A 19,189-nucleotide genomic window follows, 5' to 3' on the forward strand; every position below is an offset into this window, starting at 1 on the left:
CAGAGCATTTCTTCTCTATAAGAACAAGCAGTTCTCAGACAATAGCTGATGTTGCCCTGGGGAAAGCCTGTATGTAGGAACTGAACCAGTGACTTGAAATACAATGGAGTAATTTTGGGTTATCTGTAGAGAAGAACTCAAATATCTTCAGTGTTTATTTTTTTTCCAGGAAAGCAAAACAAAGAAAAAGGACTCTTTTCAGTCTAAATAAGATTAAAGAATTATGTACAAAAACACATTTGGAGTGGAATGTTGACACAATGACTATAAAAAACAGATGTCTCTTGGGGTTCAGGGTACATACCTTGGGTGAGAGTGGTCTTCACACCCTTTACCTTCAGTCAAAACTTACAACCCAAAGCTATCTTCAGTTAGCCTGCCATGGAAACTCATTGTGGATAATAAATGGACTTCACTTATTAACCTTGTTCATTCATTAACTTTTATTAACTTTAGCTAGTTCTTTTGTTTTAAGTTTATTAATACATTTAGTAAAAATAAGGACAATCTAGGTATGTGACTGAAAATATTTTTAATGTTTAAGAGACTCTGGTACAGTAGAAAATGAGCATATTTGCTTGGTCAATAAATATTTCTCAAATAATGAAGTTTATTAAATTTTTGATAGCAATTCTAAATATGAAATTGGTTTTAGATTTATGTTTATAATTGGAAAGTATAAGAGGATTTGACTATTTGGTAAATAATATTAGACTCTTTAGGTTACCTTTCAATTCTCAAAATAACCTTGGGTATTTAGAATATTATGTGAGAATGTTTGAAAGTTTAAATGGCAAAGTAAATATTTAAAAATCTTAATGGTAATAAGTTGAAATATTTAAATTTTAAGTATTAATGAGATTAAATGCACACATTTATTGAATGAATAAATATGTTTATTAAATTTGTAAGACTACTAATGTTTCTAAAGAAATTTTGTATGTTGAAATTATATTTGCCCAATTTGATAGGTACTTGAGCAATTGGGCAAAAACTGAACATAGTGTCCTTATTGTAGGCTAGAAAGTATAAGAAGTTTTAGCTAATTAAGTTTATAAATGAGAACAATTGTTTGAATTCAAATTAACTCAAATTGAATCCTAATCCAAATCCTTTATGAAAGCATCTGTTCTTGTTATATACTAAAAGGTAAAAAAGTTATAAGCAGAAAAACAAGACTTTTAAGCTGAACCGAAAGATCAAAGAATATTCTGATTTTTATAATATCAATATAATAATATTCATTTAAAGCTGACATAAACACAAAGAGCCCTTTCTACAAAAAAGAAAAAAAGAGAACAAACGGAAAAATACCCAACTATGATGTCGAAAAGTCAGCAGTATCATCCAAACTTATTTTTCAGCAATCAAGAAATAATGTTTTACTGAATAAAAGGGATGTGTGGCTTTAAATGTGCACACTATAGGAGAGCTGAGGGAGGACACAGATCATGACCCACTTGTTATCCCGTGTCACTGCTTCCAAAACCACATGGTGTCTGCAGCCCACTTGGTGTCCACAGCTTACCTCTAGGAAACCACAAAGCACTTTTTGGCCCTAAGCAGATACACCATGATTCTGACTATGGTCCCTTCTTCTTGGAACTCAGCCACCACGATGGACATTCTAGAAATGCTTGTTCTGGAAGAATCTTTAGCAATGGTCACATTCATCCTCCTCTTTTATTTTTCCAAATGAAAAGCCTGTTTCCTGGAGAGGAGGCATGGCTGGGACTGATCTCTGGGAGGATGCCAAGTCTCCATTCAGAGCATCAAGTTAGAGGATGCTTTCAGGATGGCTACTGACATGTCCCTTCCCTACTGCTAATGCATTAGAGCTCATTTCACATTTGCCAATTTTTATGGTGACAAACCTCAATGAAATCTTTTGCTATTAGTGCAGAATAGCACCAGAGTACCATGAAACAAAGTGTACAGAGAGAAGACATTTTCAGGGAACCATAAGTGTTTTCTACTATTTTCAAATGATACCAAGCCTGTGCTATCTAGCATTATGGCATGCAGATCTTTAAAGAGGCCTATTATTTTATTTTCCTTTTCTGCTCTGTCTGTTTTCAAAATGGATCTAAATGGCCTACGATGGCACTTTACAACAGCTAGAATTGGTATTTTTGGCAGCCTGCATGATAAGATAGGAAAACTAAAGTAAGAGCTAACCCTTTTTTAATCTTGCTTCAGGAAGAAAGAAAAAGAAAAAAAGAAAGAAAAGAAAAGAAAAGAAAAAACAGGACACTCTCCTCTTAGCATGAAACCACATAGCGCCATCTATTGGCTATTTGCTTATATGTGCTATACAAAGGCATTTGATACTGAGATAAGGGAGAAGCAAGCTCTGTCCTTTGTGTCTGGGATTCTGGGATTCCCTTTGTCTCTGCCACTCTCTGCCACATGCCTGCCTTCTAAAATTCGGAGGTGACAAGGCTTTCTTCAACAATAAAGCTCTCCTATTTCTAGAAGGACTTGGTTTTCCCTTTCTTTCAAAGAAGCACATATGAACCAAAGATGCTTTGTATTTGGCTTGGCTTTCAACAATGACATTTCTAAACAAAGATCAAGTTCAACTCCTTCATGTTCTTTTCCACTCCTGTTCTTTCCAATAAAGAGATTAACTCCAAGCTTGCCAATAAATCAAGGCAAGAACACAGAAACTTTGAATCTTTCGATGGAGCTCCATAAGCCCTAGACAGAAGGAAGAAAAAATAATTGAGCATGAAGCATGCCATTTCTTTCTACTCACTGGCTTCATGTTCCAATTCATTATGGCATTAGGGCAATTGATTTCTGTAAACTCAGCAGAGATGATAAAGCTGAATTTTTAACTGTCCTATTGTTTCTATTGATGAGAAAGTATGAAATATATTTATATTTTAAATGTAATATAAATTCACATGAAACAGTCATATTAAGGGTTCCTTTCTGTATCGAATGAAGTGAAATGATGAAAAATGCTGAACTGCCTAATCAGATTCACCACTCCAAAGAAGCTCAAATGTCATCACTATGGCAACGTGTCAGCCCAGGTCTGCCCTCATCTCTTCCCTCAGACTTGTCATTGCTAATGAATTAATGTGGCAAACACAAGAAAAACAGCTAGCTTGGGGCAGTGAGGAAAGGTCTCAAGACTGAAACCACTCACGTATCCCCCTCTCCTAGATTTTTGTTTTCTTCTCCAAATCTAGTTAGCTTCTGAGTCCTTGCTTCATACAATGGGTTTCACTCACTGGCTCCTTCATTGTCAGGGGATGCCATGTTGTGCAGTTCTTTGTTCTGGGAGATGACAGTGATCATTTGCACTTGGGATCCCAGAACTGGGAAAACTTCAGAGGAGATGCAAAACAGAGGTGAGCTTCATGCCGACACCAGGGGACTAATTTTCAACCACATTTAAAAAGGTATGCAGAAGATTCTCTTGTTATTGGAAGATCACACATGGATGACTATGATACAGCTTTTTGATAAAACATTTCAATGCTAGTGTTTATGCAGGCAGCCAATTAATTTGAAATCCCAGGAGAAATGTCTCTTTCATCAATTAGATGTCTAATATTCCCTTTCCTTATGAGAGAGAGAGGAAAATTAATCTGTAAAGCTACTCTATATCTTTCATTTTATACTAATTAACAATTTCTTTCTATCTACTCTTAAAATTGTTCAAAATGGTTCTGAACTTTTTTAACTTTCTTTTTATTTATTCTTTATGTCTTTCACATCATGCATCTCCATCCCATTCATTTCCCTGTCTCTTCATATCTGCCCGCTGCCCTTGCAACCTCCCCCGCCCCAAATAAAGTAAAGTAAAATTTAAGAGGACAAAAAAGAAGAAAAGAGTGGGAAAAAAGAAAAGAAAAAAATCAATCTCATTACGGAAGCTGTAGTGTGACTCAGTGAGTCACAAAATATACCCTTTTACCCATGTATCTTTACTTGCACATGTTCATTGCAAAGAGCCATGGTTCGAGGCCTCTGGTTTCTGCTACACTACCAGTGCAGGGCCCTCACTGGAACTCCTCTTGATTATCCTGTTGTTGGCTTGTGTCATAGAGATCCTGCAGGTTTGGGTCTGCAGGACCTGCCCCTTCACATGCTCCAGCAGATCACAGATGGGGTGGATATTGGGATGGGCCAATACATAAACCTGGTTCTGGGCCTGAGTAGTCGCAGGATTGGTCAGCCCATCAGCTCTCCCTTGTCCTCACCACTAGGGTGAGCTCTCCTGCATTACCCCAGCTAGTTCCCCCCTTGTAGCAATGAGCAAGGGGCCAAGCCAGTTCTCTGGATGATTTCACATCTTCAGTGCTGCAGGCTGCAGGAATATATCATAAGAACTCAGCTGGTTATGGCAATGTCACTACCTGGAGAGATCAAGGAATTCCTCCAGAGGAAGGCATATTCCAAGGAGCTTTTGGTGTTATTTGTCTTGTTATATATCAGCTGTCTTCTGTTATGAAAATCATGTGTGGCTTCATAGTTTTCCCAATTGACTTTTCCCTAAGAAGAGCTAACAGTGTGGACTGATCATTCTCTGGATGTTCAAGGTATTTGGAGAACAGCCTCAGGAAAGGCTTTCACTGGAATCAGATATCTCCTTAGCCACTTTCAAGGACTAGCAGTAATAACAGCCCACATGCAAGTCTCCTGATTTAAGGTAAATTCCACAAGGAGACACCGCCTAGGTCAGGTGGACATTAAGTAATAGCTTTACACAATTTAGCTCATACCCTCCTTTCTTACAGCCTTACTAACTTTATAGACCTCTAACTCCTTACCTAACATCTTCTAGGAATATTTAGATAACCTTTTGCACTGACAGCTATGTTCAGCCTGAACCCCAGTTCAAGCCTCCCTGTAATTATCGTCATCCAGCCAGGTCCATCGCCAGATGGAGGAAAGTACCTTATCAGAGATACCTCTGTACTCTCTAAGAACAGACTTAAGCATTTAGGCTACCTGTTTAAGAAGGCCTGATGGATGTGCCAAATAAGCTTAACTTTCTGCTTTCCTAAATCTTACCTCCACTTCCAGATCTCCCTTTAACTATCACCAAAGGCATCTAGCTGTATACAGGTTGCCTAGCGACTGAGCATATCTTCCCCCACCTTGCAGAAAAACGGCAGATAGCTTGGACAGATAGGAGCCACAGGAAAAAAAGAAGGCAGTTTTACTTTTTCCCATTGACCTAGCAACTTATAGATTCTTAACATTTTCTACCAATCACGTTTAAGACTATAGTTGAGCACATAAGATCCCTCTTCTTAGATATTACCCGAATTTAGCCTTTAGTTTATTTATTTTTCCATTTGTCACTTCCCTTTGGGGTTGCAAATGATAATTAACAGTTATTATTGCCCCTCTATGTGATTCGTATCACCCCTCCATTTGACCCTGAAGACCTGGTTTTGCACTGCCAAGGGATTACTGCTGTAAGTGTATATATACCAGGACTTCCAGGGCACGAGAGGACAAAGAAGAGAAAAGAGAATGGAAGAACTAGATGGGTAAGAACTTGAGAGGAACAAACTGAGATGGGGAAGAACTAGATTGAAGAGCTAGAAGAGAGTACTAGAGGAACGAGATGGAAGATGAGGAAGAGTCAGATGGGGAAGAACTAGATGAGGAAGAAACCGATGAGAGAGAAGGAGACGGGAGAGGAGACAATATGGGAAAGAACTAGATGGATGAGAACCTAGAAGGGGCAGAACTAAGATGAAGGAATTAAGATAGAACCTAGAGGGGACCGCAGATAAGTGTAGAGAGAAATCAGGCAAGAAAGGAGCTAAATATGAGAGCAGAATACAAGCTTGTAACCGACATAGAGTAATAAAGTATATGGACTAAGGAGTTTTGTGTACATAGATTCATCTCTTTTCATCAAAGATTAATTATCAGCTGGTTGTAGACTCTTCCCGGACCCTGGGAAGGGACTATCGAGGGGCTGGACCCCCATAGTCCCTGATACCTCAGGGTTGATTCTCCCACACCTACACCTTCAGGGCCAGCTCTACTGTGTTGCCCAGGCATGGTGCAGGGGCCACTCTCCCAGTGCTGCAGCTGACAGAGGCAGTGACAGCTCTCCTGCTCTTATGGCCTCAGGGCCAGCTCTCCCACCTCCCTCAGGAGTTGATGGAGGGCGGGAGCGGGTGGGGTGTGCGGGGGATCTTTCCCCTGCCCATGCTGCCACATGGCAGATGAGTAATATGGACAGCTTTCCCATGCTCACAACTTCTGGACTGGCTCACCCACACTTCTGCCAATGGGGTTGGCTCTGTTGTGCTGCCCAGGGGAGGTTCTGCTCTCCCTAGAGTGCAGCTGGTGGGGGTGGGTGCAGGGGCAGTTCTCCCACTCATATAGCCTCCAGGCCAGCTCTCCCACCTGCGTCAGGTGTTGATGGGTGGGGATGGGTTGGGGTGGGGGAGGGCATCTCTTTTCTACCCATGCCACCACATGACAGATGAGTAATGGGGATAGCTCTCCCATGCTCACAGCATCAGGCCTGGCTCACTCACACCTCTGCCAACAGGATTGGCTTAGGTTGGCCTTGAACATTTGGAAATCCTGCCTCAGCTTCCTGAGTGCTATGATTATGGGCATCCTGTACTATGTATGTGTCTATAGTCATTTTTATTTTATTTTATTTATTTATTTATTTATTTATTTATTTATTTGGATTTTCGAGACAGGTTTTCTCTGTGTAGCTTTGCGCCTTTTCCTAGAACTCACTTGGTAGCCCAGGCTGGCCTCGAATTCACAGAGATCTGCCTGGCTCTGTCTCCCGAGTGCTGGGATTAAAGGCGTGCGCCACCACCGCCCGGCCCTATAGTCATTTTTAAATAAACATGGAGGAGCTGGAGAGATGGCTCAGTGGTTAAGAGCACTGGCTGCTCTTCCAGATGACCCAAGAGGGATTCTCAACACCCAAATAGTGCTTTACAACCATTTGCAACTCCAGTTCAAGTGGATCTGATGTCCTTATCTAGCACTGTGTTCATGTAGTACATAGACATGAATGTGGGCAAAACACCCTTACACATAAAATACTAAAATAAATAAATAAATAAATAAATAAATAAATAAATAGGGAAATTTATCTTATCTTTGGTGAATTGGCAGAGCTATTGTGTATGTGTGTGCAAATACATGTGCGTGTGTGTGTGTGTGTGTGTGTGTGTGTGTGTGTGTGTGTTTTAAATCTGGACATTTCTCATTTCTCAGTCACTGTGTTCTAACCAATGCAGAGACGAGCAGCTTTAATGACTTGCTCTGCAGATGTTGGGATTTATCAACTAAGCATCTGAGTACATTGTTTGCTCTCTTCCTTATCTTAGGTTTTCAGTTAACTGATGCTCCCAAATACCATTCACTAGAACTGAAGTGAATCCATATGCCTCTGAATCTGCAGGTATGTAGTTAATCTTTTTGTTTCCTAGCCACATTTTTGTCTTGCTTTGAACACTGGATTTCATTGTTTGCTGAGAATTAGTTGGCTGTATTCTGCTTTATTAAAAATTTCTTATGAAATCAAGGATATGGCTGTGATATCCACCATGTGCTCATCCATTCAAGTTGCCCTATGCTCAGAGGGAGTAAGTCTAGAATCTCCTAAGATTCCAGTTATTGAAATCTTTCTAATTAATATTTTCATTTTTTTACTGTTGTGTATTTAAAATCAAATTACTGAATGGAAGAGCAATGTACTTATAAACAACATTTTGGCAAAAACTTAATTAATCCAAAACCATGCCAAGTTAATTAAAAGCCAAAATAAAAACTACCTGATAAAAATCATTTCTCTTAGTGGAAGATGATAATTATACATATAATATATCTTCATTAACATGAATTTTATAAATACTTTACTTATAACTATCACCATAATCAAATATCTAAATTTTAGTAAGATAACAAAAAGTTAAAATTACATTTTATTCGAGTTGTAGGTATATTTCAGTTTGTTTATACTTGGTATACTGACAAGTCACTATAATTGAAAAGATAATAATATAAAGTTGGATAATAAAGAGGAAAAAGCCTCAACTGTTAAAGAGACTGAACATTTTAAGTTCCTATTTCAAGCTCAGAAATCTAATAGAAACCCAGAAATCACTGCTTTACTGGTGAGTTCTTCTAGAGTCCCTGGAGTAGTCTCCATGTAAGCAAAACCACGTTAGGAGATGACTATGGTCTCTATTTTAAAATTTTGATAAATTGAGCAAGAAAAAAATCGTTAGTGAATTTGATAGCTAAATACTCAAACATAGACTCTAGTAAAACTTTGAAAAATTAATCACAAACCCAATAGAATTTTTTCAGTAATATATGAATGGCTCAGTAACAAGGCAGCCAAATAATACAACATTGTATATCCTATTAAAGAAACAACACAAATATTTTAATATAAAACAGCTAATTGATAATAATAAATAAGAGTCTTTTTTTCAGCAGACAGATACCCTTACAGAAAGCCACACTGATCAAAATGCAGAGAACAAGTGACTCTGGGGTGCCCTTCCTCAATTGATGCATCTACAACTCAACCTCTACACTTAAGGCTCAGGACATATCACTGAAGAGGGGGTGGAAAGATGATAAGCATCAGGGGAAGAAGACATCTGGTATGAGACAGTGTCATCTAGGACAAAGGGGCTACATCCATGAAGTCTCAACAATATGATCACCTAAGCAAGGTCTGCATAATGCCAACACTACTTGACATGCCAGCATGGATGGAAAAAAATCTCTCAGGGCCTGTCTTAGCTAGGGTTTCTGAATTTTATGTATTTATTTATTTATTTATTTATTTATTTATTTTTGGTTTTTGTTTTGTTTTGTTTTGGTTTGGTTTTCGAGACAGGGTTTCTCTGTGTAGCTTTGCGCCTTACCTGGAACTCACTTGGTAGCCCAGGATGGCCTCAAACTCACAGAGATCCGCCTGGCTCTGCCTCCCGAGTGCTGGGATTAAAGGCGTGCACCACCACTGCCTGGCGGGTTTCTGAATTTTAAAAATCACTTATGGTATTGGGAAGTTGGCTCAACAGTTAAAAGCATGCATTGCTCTTGCAATGGATCCAGGTTCAGTTACTAGCACTCATGTGGTGGTTCACAATCATTCTTAACTCCAGTTCCAGGGCAATCTAATGTAGATGAATTAATTCTAAATGGTCTTATTAAATAAAAAACACAGAGCCAGATATCAGGATTGAGACCTAGGAGATCAGAGGAATAGGAAAAGTTCCAAGCTAACCTCACCTCACCAACACCTCAGTCTCCAAAGAGTGACCTACCTCTTTGGAGTGACCGTCCTGTATACAGACGCCTATATGCCTTTCTGTTCTGCTGGATGAGTGAATAAAAGCAGTGTGGTATAGAAATGTTTCTTTAGCAAAGAAAACAAATACTATTGAAGTGTAAAATAGATCGAACAATAATAAAGAGCCAAATATGGATGTGAAAGAAATATTCATAAAAAGACTAATACTTCAAAACAGCTACAACTTCTCAAACACTCCACAAAACTCTCTCTAGAAAGCCAGTCTTAGAGTTGTGTAAAGGTGAGTTAAAAATAAGTTTTAAATAAGCCAGTAGTACCAACGTATAACAGCAATATTTAAAGTACGAAAATAGCAAGAAGTAATGGTATTCAAAATCACAATGAGAAAAAATAAAAGCTGTTTTTAGAAATCTGAAACAAAAGATATATTATAGCTATAGCTTATTGAGGAAATGATAGCATAAGTCTATTGGAGCATATCAGACAGATGTCTTGGAAGGCCCTCTCCTCCACCTTCTCAGACTAACATGAAGCACTCCCTCCACAAAGGAAAGCAAGCACCACATTAGGTAATTTACCTCAGTTCATTTGAACAGGACCACTGTGCTGTGTTGATTACTTATTTTCTACTTCATTTTTCTGGGCAAGGAAGCCAAGGTCTGGGGAGATGAAGTAAACTGTCTAAAATGTAATGTTGTAATAAATGGTACACTAGGATTAAATGTTCTCACAGAGCCAGTTCCCATAACATTAAAACATATTTGTCTTGGTTTATTCCCCTTCTCATCTTTCTTGTCCACATCTGCCCTGCTTTATTTCCTGTATCTCCATGTCTGTTTTAATACACCTTCTTTGGTATCACAGAAGGCATGAAGACATAAACTCTTAGTAACTGTTGCAAAAATAGGACAGAGTCTGCAGTTGATATGGACTGTAACAGGGCAAAGAATGGAAGCTGAGCTAATGCTGGTCATCTCGAACAGGAAGCATGTGCCACATTAAACACAAATAAGAATGAATACATAGAACCCCAGAGTGATCATTAATGCACACACTGGAACCCACACCTCTAAATGACCACTGGTTCTTGGAAATAGTTATCTTGGAAACCTAAATGCAAATTCTAGTTAAGACAGATGTTTTCAAGATTTTTGGAGTAATTTTCAAAGTTCCTTCATAGTAATTTTTTTAAGTAATAAGAAATGCAGTCTTATTGACTATCTGTGAGAAAAAATACAAAATGGAAAAATACAGTTCATTAGGAATAGTTTCTAAAGTTGATTTACCTTTGATGCCCTGGGAGAATTGCTGTAATTTGAACAGAATATAGATGGGATAAAAGGCTTCTGTAAAATTCTGAAGAGAGTTTCTAAGTACTTTCAAGGGTGTTACAGATGAGTATATTAGGCTCTTTATTATTGTTTGATCTATTTTACATTTCAATAGTATTTGTTTTCTTTGCTAAAGAAACATATTTAAAGCTCCTTTTTGTTTGCTGGGGTGGGGGACTCTTCCTCTTGCTCTGCAATGGTTTATTTTGTACTAAAAAGCAAATAACATGATGAAAAATTTGGGGGCGGGGAGTCTGAATGACAGTGGGTGGTGGGCAGGAGGAAAGGATAAAGTTGAGGGGACAAATAAAGATAGAAAGACTGAGAGGGAAAGATAAAGGTTTGCCTGAAGTCACCAGGCATTAGAAAAGTTAGAGAATAAGGATTACAGAGGGCACATATGAGAATTATGTATGATTAGTGAAGACACATAAAGGGTTAATTTGGAGTCTAGAGATATCCACAGTGCTTGCTTAGCATATAAGGCCCTGGTGGGGCATGCCTGTAATTGCAGGACACTGGAAGTAGAGGCAGAAAAGATTAGAAGTTTGAGGACATCCTCAGGTCTATAGCAAGTTCCAGGCCAGCCTGAAGTAAATGGGACCCTATAAAAAATAATGAAAATGAAAGGAAGATGGAAATTGGATGAGGAAGAGTGAGAAAGAGAGATTGGAAAGAAAGAGAAAGGTAAAGAATCTGGATTGAGAAACTTCCTTTTAGAAATTTTCCACACTGAACACAAAACCATATAACCCAAATTAGTTTTAGTCTCTTCAAAGTACTGGAGAGAAGAGGGGAAAGGAGGCCAGGGGACAGTAGGTATAGATGGATTTTTATATTCTGGTCAAGTGTAATGTTCACTACTTGCTATGGTTGAATTATTTCCATATGTCACATTGAGAACCTTCATGATGGAAGCGTAGCATCGAACACCATAGAATTATGTAGCCATTAGGAAAATCCCTGAGTCTGGCAGAGATGTTACACATTTGTTTCCACCTGTCAAGTGATTGTAATAGGTACTGCTCTACAAGCTAGCATTTCCTTATTTAAGACTGGCAATCCCATGGGTTTTACGTTGTGAGAAATAAGACCAAAGGATGTCAACAAGTATATTAAGGTTCATTGAAAACCAGGTGGCTTCAAGAGAATGACAGTTCTTTCATTCATTTAATTGGTGACAGCTTCAAGGATTCTTAAACCTCAGGTTCCTAAAGGAACAACTCACGTCAAGTAATAATGGAGGAAGTCTGTTCTGCTTTGGAGCTTAATTAGGAAGTAGGAGAGCTGGTGGGAGGGAAGAGGTACCCCTCTGTAGTAGCTGTCCAAATTACTAAAAGGCATGAAGGTCTGCTTTCATTCCAAGTCTCCGTCAGAAGGAACAAGATGTTGCAACAGTCTTAATCTGCAAAACCCAGTAAAATGTGTCATTTTGTGCAATGCTGAATCACAGTGACAAACCACAGGGTGGTTTGTGAATTTATTTATTTACTTCTGTTGTTGAGATCTTGGTCATAAGGAAGGATAAGCAATTTTGAAAAACGAAATCATAGAAGTTCTTAATGGTCAGCTGATCAGCCTCATGGCATGTAGAACAAATTAGTTACAGAATCCAGACAGAGCTTAGAAGTTTTGATGTCTATTCTAGTAGACATGATGTCAGAATACTCAATTCCGGAATTTCCATCAAAATTAAGTTTCCTTTTTTGTTCATTGAATAAAATTATTGCAACAGTGATCAAACAATCCACCCAACTCAACTACACACAACCATTACAAACCTCTTGTGCTCTAGATTCTATTCTGACAGTGAGGTCACAGTGAGTGAGACAGAAACTCGAACTTTAAGGTTCTTGTCAGTCATCGAGATAAGAAAACAAACAGCTAAACAGCTTGGTTTTTTTTTCAAGGTGGAGAATGTGGCAACTGCTTTACCAGCTAATTTCTTTATTTCCAATTATTTATATTATCTAGTGATACTATTTGTAGGGCAAATAAATGAGCATAAATGTAACAATGAGATCACACTAGGGGAGAGGAGAGTCACATCTTCTAGTGGCACCATAGGAAGTGTATAGTGCCGAAAACTGATGTAGCTTTAGGATTCTGACGATCACTTGGAATCTATCAGCCAGAGAAAGGAGAAAGACTTTTCTGGCAGGCAGGAACATAGAAGCAAAGTCACCATGACATGAGCATGGGTGAACACTGGGATTGTGAAACAGGAAGGCATAGGGTTTGGAAACCCAATCAGAAATGTGGCCAACTAGGTGACTAGGAGGGGAGTCAGAGAGGCAATTTCAAATGGTATTTTGGGGGGGTTAGGGTAGGCAAAAAAGCGCCCAAATCAAGGACATGATAACAAAAGGTTACAACATTATAACCCAGAAAACTTTCTATGTAAAGTAGGAAAGAAAAAGAGACACGGGAGGTAGCTTGAAGCTTCCATTTTTATTGGATGGATGGATGATGAAGCACGGCTGAGATAAGAAGTATGGGGTGGGGATGGCTCAGGGTATAGTAGGCAGAGTAGTGGCCCTCAGCCAAGTCCACATTTTTTTTTCCTTTTTAGACAGGGTCTCACTCTGTAGCTCTGGCTGTCCTAGAACTTACCCTGTAGACTAGACTCAAATTCACAGAGATCTGTTTGCCTCTGCCTCCCGAGTGCTGGGAGTGAAAGTGTATACCACTATGCCTGGCATGATGTCCATGTTCTAATCCCTGAAAATTGTAACTGTGTTATTTTAGGAGATCAAAATATGCCACTTCAAAACCAGACTGTAGGAGACCAGAATATGCCATGCCAAATGTCCCCTTTGCATCAAAATTCCTTTGAAATGACTACTTTAAGATGCATCAGATATAGGGGAAGCTTTGAAACCAAGGTAAGTTACAATTTTGTAAGAGAAACTTCTGTTTTGTAAGGGAAATTACAATCTGTAAGAATGGCTCCCTTCCTATCAGGGAAGGAACAATTGCTAATTCTCAAGGAACAAGTATATGGAGAAACATATTAATGGAGAAGTCACCAATAATTACAATTACATTTCTCCCTTCCCTTTCCTCCCTCCAACTCCTCTCATATGCCCCTCCCAGCTCTCTTTCAAATTCATGGCCTGTTTTTTCACTAACTGTTACTACATGCATATATGTATATATATTATACATCTATAGTATACATATACATATACATATATATTCATAAATAGAGCCTGCTCAGTCTGTAAAATGTTATTTGTATGTACATTTTCAGGGCTGACTATATGGTATTGGATGTGCTGTCCCCTGAGGAAAACTATTTCTCTCATTCTCAGCATTCTTTAGTTGCCCATGGTTCTTTGGGTAGGGTTGAGGCCTCGTAGACTTTTCCTGTCCACTTTGGCATGTCTATTAGATTGTCTTTGTTTAGTTCAGATTTGGGCAGTCATGTTGGTGAAAGTTTATGGGTATAATATCAGCTTTCAAGAAACCCCAACCACATATTAGTTTCTGAATATCTGAATTTGGGGAATATAAGAATTAAATAATCAACTTCTATAAGCATAAGGAGTAAGACATATATCTAAAAATAAAATCTGCTTCTTTGACATTATGGGAACTGGCCTCAAACTTCTAGAAAATGACACTTGTTGTATATATTATATAACCTGAAGTCTGATTCTTAGGACGACCAATTCATGAGACTGTTTGTGGGTTTAAATCTGACAGAGGTTTATGAATATTGAACAAGAAAGGAAAATATCAACTTCCACTTAGTGATCTGAGACTATTTCCCACAACCTCTCTAGTGTATCATGACACTGATTTATTCATGTTACTGAAGTTCCCCAGTGTTCTGTAACATCTGTCAAATCCAAAGGTAATCTCACCAGATGTTTTTGTAGATTTAAAATTGTTGCCACGTAATGACTTCCAATACTAAAGTGCATATTTAAAAGAGGATAGTAATCTTTCGGGTAATTGATGATAGAAGACCTAAGAAATGCCAGTAAGATTTATCAGGATGATAAGTTGTTCTTGTAGATATGATTTTGTATGTATAAAACAAAAATACGTTTCCCAAACACCAAGAGATTACGTTGCTTCAAAGAGCTCTCAAAGTGTTTCAAGAAGTCTAGATTACTCCTAAATTTGCAATTCATACACTGTCTTTCCTACTACTTTGAGTGGGTAGAATATCACTTGTCTGTTCCATTTTGACTGCCCATCTCACACACAAACAATCTGTGTATGAATCACTCATCCAACAGGATGCCTTTCTGATATGTATAATTATGTATATTTCTCAAACAAGGATCCATTAAGAGCCTACAAAAACCCACACAGGTGAGTGGAGTGCATATTAGAGAACCCAAAAGAGTTTCATGTGTGCCTCATTGTAAAGTAATTTAGATGCCTGTGTATTTCCTATTTTGGTGACACCCATTGCCACCATTCCAATTGTTCAGGACTGAAACTTTACAGCATCGTTAAATACATCTTTTCCTCATACCCCTCATCCAATTAGCTGCCAATCCTGCTGACTCTATGATGACAATATACTTGGCATCTGACCTTTCCTGTCTGCCACAGTTACTTCTTTCTTTGTGGATTTGTCATGACCTTGGAATTGATTTCCTTTTTTGGGAAGCATGCTATTTCTATTGCTACTTCATTTCTCTTTTGATAATTTGAACTTTATCATTGCTTTTTAAGCATGACTCAAATGCCATGAGAAATTGCTATTATAAATAGCCTGAAGTGCAAGATTTTTAAGTTGATCCAAAGTACAGTGTGGTGTATAGATCAAGGTTGTCTATGAACCTCTTAGTAATACTCACAATGGAGAGATATAAAGAAATAAAGAATGAAGTGCTTGGATAGAGAGCTCAGTGGGTAAAGCACCTGCCACACAAGTGTTAATATTTGAGTTCGAATCCCCAGAACCTACAGAAAGTGGTACTCCGAAGAGATTAGAGATGGTGGCAGGAAGGTCCCTGAAAGCTCAAAGGCCAGCTAACCTGGTGTGCACAGAGGAAAACAGGAGAGATGGCCTTAAATAAGGTGGAACTCAAAGATCAGCACCCATGTTTGCTATCTGATTAACACATATTCACTCTAGCAAGTGGGAACCTCTACCACATGCATCTCTCTCTCTCTCCCTCTCTCCCTCTCTCTCTCTCTCTCTCTCTCTCGCTCTCGCTCTCGCTCTCACTCTCTCTCTGACACAAACATACACATAAACATTACATATGCACACATAGAGATTGAACATCTAGAACCCCCCATAAACATTCTTTTCTTTTTTTCTTAAATTTTTTCTGATTGCAGTTATTGAAATCTAAATATACGCATATGGAATTTACTAGCTTTTAATTCTGTACTGTTTAATTTTCAGACACTTTTTGTCCTAATCTTTTTACTGCTGAAAAGTATGTGTATTGGTCTATAATAAAACTGAGACTTCAGAGTAGTAATCACTTGTAGGCTACTCATAATGAGGGCCCTGGCCTGACAGCATGGGCATCACTTGCAAACTTGCTGGAAAGGTAGAACTTCAGGCTGCATCCCAAACCTACTAATGAAGAATTTCTAGGGATGGGTCCTAGCAACTGGTGTTTTAACAGACCTCCAGGTATATGCCAAAATGTGAAATGTAATGATCAGCAATCTTTCTACCATTCCCTCTACCACAGTATCCCCTCCCCCCACTCCCAGTGCCTATTAAGCACTTAACATGTGTCTAGTGAGGCTGAAGGACTGAATATTTAGTTTTGTTTTTTAAAATATAAATCTAAACAGTTACATGTTGGTAGCAGTTGCCATATTGGATAGTATAGGTCTAGCCTCAGCACTAAATCCTTAAGTAGACAGCCACTGTGTAATATTTGTGCTGTATTTCAACCTTTTCAGTTCCTCTAGACATGGTTTCTAGCGCCAGAACCCTCACAGCAAAATATCAAATGTTGCCCATCTTTAAATGTAAGGCTTTGTTTCTATGTTTACCAAGACCTCCAGGATCTTTCTTATTTAAATTTATTTCCCTCCTTGGTTTCCCTTTCAGCATTTTCTAGTTTTTTTTTTTTTAAGAAGACATTGCTCTCTTGTTTGTACCTAAATCAATTAGGGGTAGTTTCACCTTCTCCCTGATAGGGAGATGTTGGTTGAACTATCTTTCTATGACTAGGCGTACTCTAGCTGGTACTTTGCAAACGGGAAACACTCAACAACCGTGTAATTGAATTAAACTTACAGGAAACCAGAGAGAAAAGTCCTCAACACCAACAATACATCTTAGTATTCTTAGAAGTTGAGACAGATCAGAATGTTAACATACACAATTTAGTTTAGAATAGGAAAAATGTTAAGGCTATGGTGAAACATTTGTCACAGGATCAAAACACATTGTTATAAAAATAAACCCACTGCCTGCCTCATCATTTCTTCAGCAGCAGGAAAGCATTTTCCTTTGGCAATTCTCTACCTCCATCAGAACTGTTCTTTAACTAAATGTGAGATTAAAAACAGACTTGTAGCCTTTTCTTTTTCTTTTTTTTTTTTGGATGGTACTCCTACTGGCAGAAGCATATTTTTGCTTTGTGTAACAGAGGTTTCTATTAATTTCATGCAAGATTTTAGACTTCTGAATGAATCAATATTTTGTGAAAAAAAACTATGCTTGTTTTTTGCAGAAAAGGTGAGAAGAAAAATGCAATTTACTCTGCTTTATTTCAGAGTTCTATATTTGATCCTGTTTTTACATAGCTATAAAATTAGAATACATGAAATTAACCACACCAAACCAAACACTAAAGTGGTTAATAAGTATATTCCACCATCAGTGTAGCAAACCTCATTAGACTTTTATAGGGATTACTTACCCACACTGACTCACAAATACAGCTTCCCAAACTCATATGTGACAACACCGCCACACAAAAGTCAGTGGGAAATGTGTTCTTTTTCAACAATGGGCAATGGCAGCATTCACATTAGATTTGAAAAACTGAATGTTAAGCCCTATTGACAATTTGTTGTGTGCCTTTCATTATGAGAACTCAGCAACTAACCTCAGTGCCAACTCCTCTGAGAATTTGCATTTTCAAAAATTTTAGGTTGACTGACAGTGCAGTGATGAAAGAGGATCGTGATTCCAGAAGTGCCAAAGGTCCACATACGACACAGTTGATTTTTGTATTACTTTGCTCTAAAGTGGTTGGAAAAAGTGAAGGAGTATCGCGGGCAAATGACAACTAATATGCTGGTGTGTCTGAGAATAAAAAAAGCTATTTATCATAATAATCTGTCATTTATTAGAACATAATGGTAAAAATAAAATATTAAGGTAGAAGAAAAGATGCCATAATACAAAATATGTGATCATAGCTAAGTATAAGATAAAGCATATATGTGAAAGCATAGAAAAAGAACCTAGACACCAAGCTGTCAAGACATGTTTCCTTTGAGCAAGGACAAAGGTATTGAGGGTGATGATGGAGACCATTTTTATACAGCAACTTTAAACACTTTTGTTAGTATCAAGAATGTTTCAATGCACTACTTATAATCAAATGTAAAACTGTGATTGCAGTGCTGGAGATGGAATCTGAGCCTCAAATATTGTTAGCTGATCTCTCATCACTGAACTATTTATTTCTCTGACCTCAAAGTTAGAATCATTTTAAGAAAGAAAAAAAATAACATCCTATTGAAGAAAAGGCATCAGGGGTGGTGGCGCATGCCCATAATCTTAGTATTCCAGAAGCCTGAAGCAGAATTGCCAAGAACTGAAGACTACCGTGGGTTACATAGAGAATTCCAGGCCAGTCTGAGCTTCAGTGTACTCAACCAACCAACCAACCAACCAACCAACCAACCAACCAACCAACCAACAAACACAAGAAGAGACAAAATAATACAAACAGAAAGAAAGAAGGAATGGCATTTATTTCATAATTGTGGATTTTTCAGAAATATATACATAAAAACAATTTTTAAAAATGTGGAAGTCCTGTGGCTGGGCAGTGGTGGTGCATACCTTTAGTCCCAGCACTCGGGAGATAAAGGCAGGCAGATCTCTGTGAGTTCGAAGCCAGCCTGATCTATAGCGCAAGTTCCAGGACAGGCTCCAAAGCTACACAGAGAAACCCTGTTTGGAAAACAAGCAAACAAACAAACAAATATATATGCAAGACCTGAACAAGGACAGCACCAATAAACATGCTAACATGGAACTGGGAAATCTCACAGACCACACCCCTAGACAAAGAACTATAGGCAACTGAGGAAGAGAGGGAGAAATAGTTTTCCCCAGGGAAGAACACACTAATTGGTTATCTAATAGCAAGTGGTCGCTTCTGATAGTGTATCCATATAAGTGACACTAAACAACTGATCAAGTTGTATTTATATAGTTAGAAACACACACACACACACACACACACACACACACACACACACACATACACACACGTATGTAACAACAATTAAAGAAACAGCAGCCATGAATTTGAGAGAGAGCAAGAGGCTTAAATGGAAAAGGTTAGGGAGAGGAAAAGGAAGGGGAAAGGCTGTAATTACATTTCAATTTCAA

Source organism: Peromyscus eremicus, chromosome X (genome assembly GCF_949786415.1).
Source record: "Peromyscus eremicus chromosome X, PerEre_H2_v1, whole genome shotgun sequence".
NCBI lineage: Eukaryota > Metazoa > Chordata > Mammalia > Rodentia > Cricetidae > Peromyscus > Peromyscus eremicus.